Here is a 6940-nt window from a genome sequence, read left to right as displayed (position 1 = left end):
GAAGCCCCCTTGACCTGCAGTTGGGGTCACTTTCTTCCCCTGGGCAATGCTTTACCCACTGTGCTGCAATGTCTGTCTGGAGCCTGTCTTTACCGTCAAGGCTCAGATGGCCGGACGGGGTGAGAACAGCTCCTCCCAGGGCTCCGGGGTGCTGTTCAGAAGCAAGGAGCAGCCCTGGGCACACATGGGACATCGCTGGGGCTGTGTCTAGGATCAGTATAAGCCACAAGAAGGCCCTGGGACACATAAAAGCCTGGGGTAATTCCTGCTCCTGCCTGATGTCCAGCCCTGGGCTGACTCATTCATGTTTTCACTCAGCAAACACCAGGGAAAGCCTCTTCCTCCTCACCATACCCCACCCCCGGGGCAGGCCCCAAGCTGGGTGTTTGCGCCTAGAGGTCCTACTCCCTGTGGTGTTGGAGCCAGGCCTGGACAGGACAGTGGGAGGCGGGCTCTGCTGGACATAGCTGGTGAGGGTGGGGGGCACTTTTAACCCTTCTCCGATTCCAAGAGGCCAAGACGGTCCTCAGTTCCATAGCAGCAGAATTTCAAAAGTGGCTGCCCAAAGGGGCTGGCCAATGTCACCCAGGACCCTGGAGTCAGAGCTCTTGACTACATTTGAATCTGCTTCTGCCTGCACCTGGAGGAGGTCTTGTGGCTGGTGGGGGTGCAGGTAGGATGGCGGATAAACCACTAGGGACCAGGGGTTTATGGGTTTTGACAGCAAAACCTCCCTGAAGTGTTCGCCTGGGAGGGAGCACTGCTCACGCCACAGAAGCTGCCTTGGTGGTTGGTTGGCCTCTTGGCCCTGAGATGCAAGGGTGGGTTTCCCTGGGGCTCATTAGGCGATGGGGCACCCCCAAAGTGCAGTTAGGGCTACCAGTCAAAGGGACAGGCTCAGGGCGGTCCCTGGTGCAGATGCTCCTCTCCCCAACCAGAGCGGGCGCCCTCCAGCGGAGCCTGCATGCTGGGACCCGCGGTCAGGCCGGAGAAGCCAGGAGCGGCGCGGCACCAGTGGACAGAGCGCGAGGACAAGTCGCGGAGCCTCAGTTTCTCCAGCTAGAAACCAGTGGCGGTTGTGCAGTTTGGACGGCACACAGTAGGCCCTCAAGCGGGAGCGTGACTGCTCATCCCTCTGGCTTAGTCGAGATGAGGCCTGGGGCCCCGACCTCCGGGAACCCCACTGAGAGGCCGCTGCTCTTCGGCTTCAGGTCACTGCCGCCGCCCCCAGCCCACAACGCCCGGCTGTTCTGTGAATAGGAGTGCGCGTGCGCGGGGCCGGACGGCTGCGGCGCAACGGCACCCCCGTGTGGCCACAGCAGGAACCACCCTCCTTGTGAACAGCCGGTGATGGGGGGCTCCCGGCCTCAGAGAGCCGATTGGGGTGATCATCTAAGGAGCGCGAACCCGAGAGCATGTGACAATCTGAAGGCGTGACAGCCCTAACAGTAACAGATCACATCTGGACACGTGGTCATCTCAGGTCCAGAGTGGTGAGTGAGTTCCCCAAGATCAGGACTGGCTCTGCCTGAGGCCCTATGTCTAACACTGTCAGTGGCATACAGCAGGTGTTTAATAAATGTTTGTGGAGTGGGAACGAGTAAGCCATCTGTGTGTGCAGTGGGGTTGGAAGTGGTCAGATGGTCACAATGTGCGTCTACACTCTGACCTTCTGGCCACCCTCAGAAAGGGCCCGTCTCCGAAGTCCCCAGCCACTGGAAGGTGGGGCAGAGAGACAGAGGGAGGCTCAGGCCCCATACAAACCGTGATGGGCCCGGCCCAGTCCCCTGCACAGGGCAGAGCAAGGCTCCCTGCACCCCTCTCCCGGAGCCTGGAAGCTTCTGGTCAGGGTGGCCTCTGCACATCACCTCTAGCCTCTCCCGCAAAGAGGCCAGGCAGAACAGAGGTGGGGATGGAAGTGGGAGCTGCATGCTAGCCTGACCCTGACCCTCTCTGGGGAGGGCAGAACAGGAAGGGCAAAGACAGGGCTGCTGGTGGTGGTGATGTGGGAAACGAAGGCAGAAGAAAAATTATTAAATTTCCTTACTACTTAACAACCACATTGGGGCGCCTGGGTGGCTCAGTCGGTTAAGCGGCTGCCTTCGGCTCAGGTCATGATCCCAGGGTCCTGGGATCGAGTCCCACATCGGGCTCCCTGCTCTGCGGGGAGCCTGCTTCTCCCTCTCCCTCTGCCTGCTTCTCTGCCTACTTGTGTTCTCTCTCGCTGTCAAATAAATAAATAAAATCTTAAAAAAAAAAAAAAACAACCACTGACAAGTCCTTGAAACAAGCAGAGTGGCATTCCTCTAGGGACTCAGCTGCCTGGATGTTGACACTTTACTAAGGGCAAAAGGCAATCTTAGCTTGACCCCCAGAACCCTGTAAGTCTACTTAACGCAGAAAAATTCCTTTGGAAACTTCCTTTATCTCTAAACCCCCAAGATACATGTTGGCAGTCATCCTCCAAGCATATGATGCACTGATATACATCTGAAGGGTCTCGTGACACTTTTTACTAGACAGTAATAAATGACCCTTTCCTAACAATAGCTAGCCCCCTCAGGATCCTGGAAACCTTGCTTCCAAAATTCCTTAGAAACTTACGCTATCCCTAACCCCCTCCCAACTTGGAAGTATATATGTAATGGGCCACTCCTCACCACCCCAGAGCAGCTCTTTCTGCCCACGGGTCCCGTCCCCGTGCTTTAATAAAACCACCTTTTTGCACCAAAGACGTCTCAAGAGTTCCTTCTCAGCAGTGGGCTACGAACACTGACATCTTTCCTCTATCAGTGGGACTGAGGGCAGGGTGGGGAAGTGCGATGCGGGAGGGGTGTGTGGGCGCAGGGGCTGGGAATGAGCCCCAGGTCCTTGCCCCCCACTCCCTGTGGCCACGCCCCAGCCACGTGGGCCAGGCTAGGGGCTGAGGCTGGGGAGGGGGTCCAGGCCAGGCTCACAGCCCACGGGCAGGGTGGGGGCCTCGCTGGGTGGGATGTGGTGGGTCATGTAGCGCTTCCCCATGAAGGAGCCAATCCGCAGCTGCTCCAGGGCCTCCTCGGGCCACCACAGGCTGGAGCTGGATGGGGAGAGGAGGCGGCACTAGGTCCCTGCTGGGTGGAGCCCACTGCCAAGCCAGGGCCTCCTCCCGCAGCCTCTCCCTTTCCTTCCTTCTAGAACCAGCTGCTGGCCCACCTCCTCCAGGTGGTTGTCCTCACTACCCTGGTACCAGTTCTCTGAAATGACTGAGGGCTGGCTGGCGAGAAAACAAGGCCCAGCAGGAGAAAGACCGGGGCCAAGGACACACTGAAAGGCAGGGCAGAGCGAGGTGGCCCCTTTTCTGAACCTGTCTTCAGAGGAGCTGCTGGGCCACCTCCCTGCCCTCCAGGTGAGAGAGACTTGGGAGCGAAATTCCCCGAACATCCCTAGAAGGGGCACCGCCAACTCAAAACTGCAAGGTTCAAGGAGGGCTTCCAGGTGCTGGGACCAGGGAGAGGGAAGGGGTTCTGAGGGGTGGGAGAGAGGCGCATGGGGCCGTCAGCACTCACAGGCGCGCAGTGGACGCTGCCAGGAAGGCCAAGAGCAGGAGGCCGGCCAGAGAGCAGAGGATGGAAGTGATGATGATCATGTCACTACTGCGCCGCCCTGGCCACGTGTCGATGGAGGCTGGCGACTTCCCTGCACACAGCAGCTGCTCAGAGGCTGCCCCTGGACCCCAGGGCAGTCACGTCCCCACCCAGGCGCACACTCAAGGCCTGACAGCCTCCTGAGTCCACCCACCTGTTCATCTCAGCCGGGCATCTGGGCCCTGCCCGCCTGTATCACCCATGGCTCCAGCCCCTTGGTCTCACCTTCTAGGCTGTTCCTGCCAACGTGCCCCCCCACCGCCCTGCCCACAACTGGGCTGGGACCTGGGCAGCTGAGGGGTGACCAACATTTGGGCATGGACAGAGCCGATGAGGCTGACCCAGTGCCCCACCTTCCCAGCACGAGCTTCTGTTTGGGGGAGGGGCTGGACTTGGACACAGTGCCTCCAGGCCCCCAGTCTCATGGCAGCAGGGGGAGAGAACGGCTGAGCATGACCATTTGGCAGAGGGGTGATGAGTCCACAGGGGTAGACTGGAGCCGGAGCACCCCCCTCCCCCAGGGCTACCTTGGTGGAGAGCAATGGGGTCGGACCACCTGGTCTCGGCCAGGGGTGAGCCCCTGGCGTCCATCAGGAGGAACTTCACTCTGCGGGGAGGAGAAGGGGGGAAGTCTGAGCCTCAGCTGCCCTGGGCAGGGCACCCACAGCGGCCAAGCTCCAGGCAGTTCTGGGCCAGGCTCTTCTGGGGCACATCGGGACCAGCCGTGGCCTGGTCCCCCTCTGGGGGCCCTCTGAGACTGCACTGACCACAGTGACCTCTGCCATCAGTCCCAGTGCATCTGAGCTGTTGCTCTCCAGACACCCCATCTGGTTTAGGGGACCCCAGTCACTAAATGTCACATACACAGTGCCTCAGGGTGGCTCAGTGGGTCAGATGGAGCTGGGAGCCCCAGGCCTCCCAGAGAAAACGGCTGGCCAAGTAGCATCTAGGAAGCCATAGAAGACGCCCCGCTAGGCTCGGGCACCCTAAGCAAAGGGCCAGGGAGGGAGGGGTGTGGTCAGGGCACACTCAGAGCCTGGGGTCCCAGGGGGGGGTCGGGCTGAGCACTGAGGGCACCAGAGGCCGCGCAGGGAGGTTGTATCTTTGCGTCAGGTGGGGAGCCCTGGAAAGTGTCTGAGCATGGAGGGACCCAGGCAGGCTGGCACAGAGGACAGCCAGCTCCGGTGGCTGCTAGGGATAGGGGCAGGAGGTAAGAGGAGGCCGAGCCAGGAAGTGGGCATGGGGGAGGTGGGAGGGTGGTCCTGTCAGGGCAGAGGCCGCGCAGGGGCAGAGGGAGGCTGTGGATGGAAGCGCTGGTCCAGCCCACACCACGCCCCACCTTCCCTGCACCCCGTGCTGGTTCTCTCGGCCGGACTTGGACTCCCTGAGGACCCCTGGGCCTGGCTCTTCTGGGGCACATCGGGACCAGACCCCATCTGGACACCTGCTCTCCCACCCTTGCTCCCTCCGTGACCCTGACAAGCCCATGGTGCCCTGCGCCTCAGCTTCTTCACCGGAGAAAGTGGGTGGTGGTCTTATTTCCTGCTTCCCTGCCTCATACCCACTGCTTGGGCCCGGACTCAGCCTGGGGCTTAGATTCCTGTCAGATCTACCCATGGACTAATGGCTGCAGCCCAGCACCCCCCAACTCCCAACTCTGGGCCTGAGACCCCACCAGCCCTGTGGTGCCCACTTCTTCCTCATGGGCAGGCCTCCTGGAGAGGCCACATTCTGCCTGCCCCCCCAACTGGGATGAGTGCTGCTCCTTGACCCCACAGAGGCATAAACCAAAGCTTGTGAAGGGGAAGGGTCTGGGGAGAGGCTAGGAAGGGCAGCTCTCTAACCCGAGACCCCTTGTCCCCCAGCACAGCCCCTGTCCCAGGGTCCAGGTGGAGTGACCCACCTGTAAGGTCCAGGGCTGGGGAGGGGACTGTTGCAGTAGGGCGGCTGGTGGAGGTCAGCAAGGCAGCCGGGGTCACTGCCAACCCGCAGCAGGGGGACGTCCCTGCTGCCACCCTTGGGGTCCTCACAGGGCAGCTGGTCCAGGGATAGGGGCAGCGTCATATAGTGGCCATCAGTCAGCAGCCGTGGGAAGGCTGGGATCTCAGCTCGTGTCTGCGGGTTCTGGAAGTCCCTGGAGGCTGCAGGAGAAAGGGACAGACAGATGGGGCTAGAGGGCCTAGCCCCTTGCTGGGTCTAAGGCTCCCCGCCCGCCCCTCCCCGCCCCCCACGCCTGGCCCCTCCACGCCTCAAGGGCCCAGAAGCTCCCTCCAGGCACAAACCAGGTTACTTTGTCACCCTCTCAGAGCCCGTCAGGATAAAGCGCAATGCCTGGTCCACCACTGGGCAGCTCTCCTTAGCCCCAGACCCGCACCGTGACACACCATTGCTGAAGGCTACCACCAGCCAGATGGTGTTGGCAACGCTGGCATGCCCGTCCAGGACACAGCGAGGCTGTTCCAGGGAGAACGTGGTGGCTGTGACCTTTCCTTCCAGGTCCCAGGCTGTTATCTGCGGCGTGTAGGGGATCAGCTCTGTGGCCACGGAGATAGGCATGAGGGTCCTGGGACCTGCTCCCCGCCTCCCCCGTTGGGAGGGGGGGCTCCCAGGATCCAATCACCCCAGCGGGTGTCCCAGCCCCTTGGGTCCAGCCGGGTGAGTTCATCCAGGACCCCCACTCACCCAGGCTCATACAGGATGGGGGCCAGACCAGTGCCCCCATGAGGAGGAGCAGGACCGATGGGCCAGGCTGCCTCTGGGGGAGCCCCATGATGGCCACCCGAGCTCAGCTTTCTTCCACATCCGCAGCCTGGGGCTGATCTGGCTACCTCCTGCCACACCCCCACCCCAGCACCTTGAGCCTGGAGGAGCCGGTTAGTCAGGCTGAGAGGCTGGCCAAGGCCTGGAAAGACCTGAAAATGTAAATGCACCCCACCCTCTCCCACCAGCCTGGCCTACCCTGAGGAGGCTGGGCTGGGCTATAGGGTGGGGCAGGCCAGTGCCAGGCCCCAGTGCAGGACTGAAGGGGATGCCACCAGATCCCCAGATGCCAGCCAGGCCACCAGAGTCCCATGTCTGAATTGGGGCCCCAGCTAGCCTCCCTGCCCTGGAGAGGACCCAGTCTCTGGAAACATGGGCTCAGGGCCACATGCCTGAGATTCCTGCACCCCAGGTGCCAGGAGCCTCCCTCTGGCCTTCCATCTCCACCCAGAGAGTGGGAGCAGGATGCAGAGGCCCCAGCCCACCTGTCCAGCTCCAGCCCCAGGACAGCCCCCCGGTCCTACCGCCATCTCAGCGCCCTGCCCTCCCTCCACAAG

At 61.7% G+C, this 6940-nt stretch overlaps 1 pseudogene; it reads right to left on the bottom strand.

Moving 5' to 3' along the window:
- Positions 1-2698: 2698 nt before the first annotated feature.
- On the bottom strand, positions 2699-6421 carry LOC123323708 (annotated as a pseudogene).
- Between the last annotated feature and the right edge of the window lie 519 nt (positions 6422-6940).

This window comes from Neomonachus schauinslandi, unplaced genomic scaffold (genome assembly GCF_002201575.2).
Source record: "Neomonachus schauinslandi unplaced genomic scaffold, ASM220157v2 HiC_scaffold_269, whole genome shotgun sequence".
NCBI lineage: Eukaryota > Metazoa > Chordata > Mammalia > Carnivora > Phocidae > Neomonachus > Neomonachus schauinslandi.
This window is presented reverse-complemented; position numbering and strand designations above follow the sequence as displayed.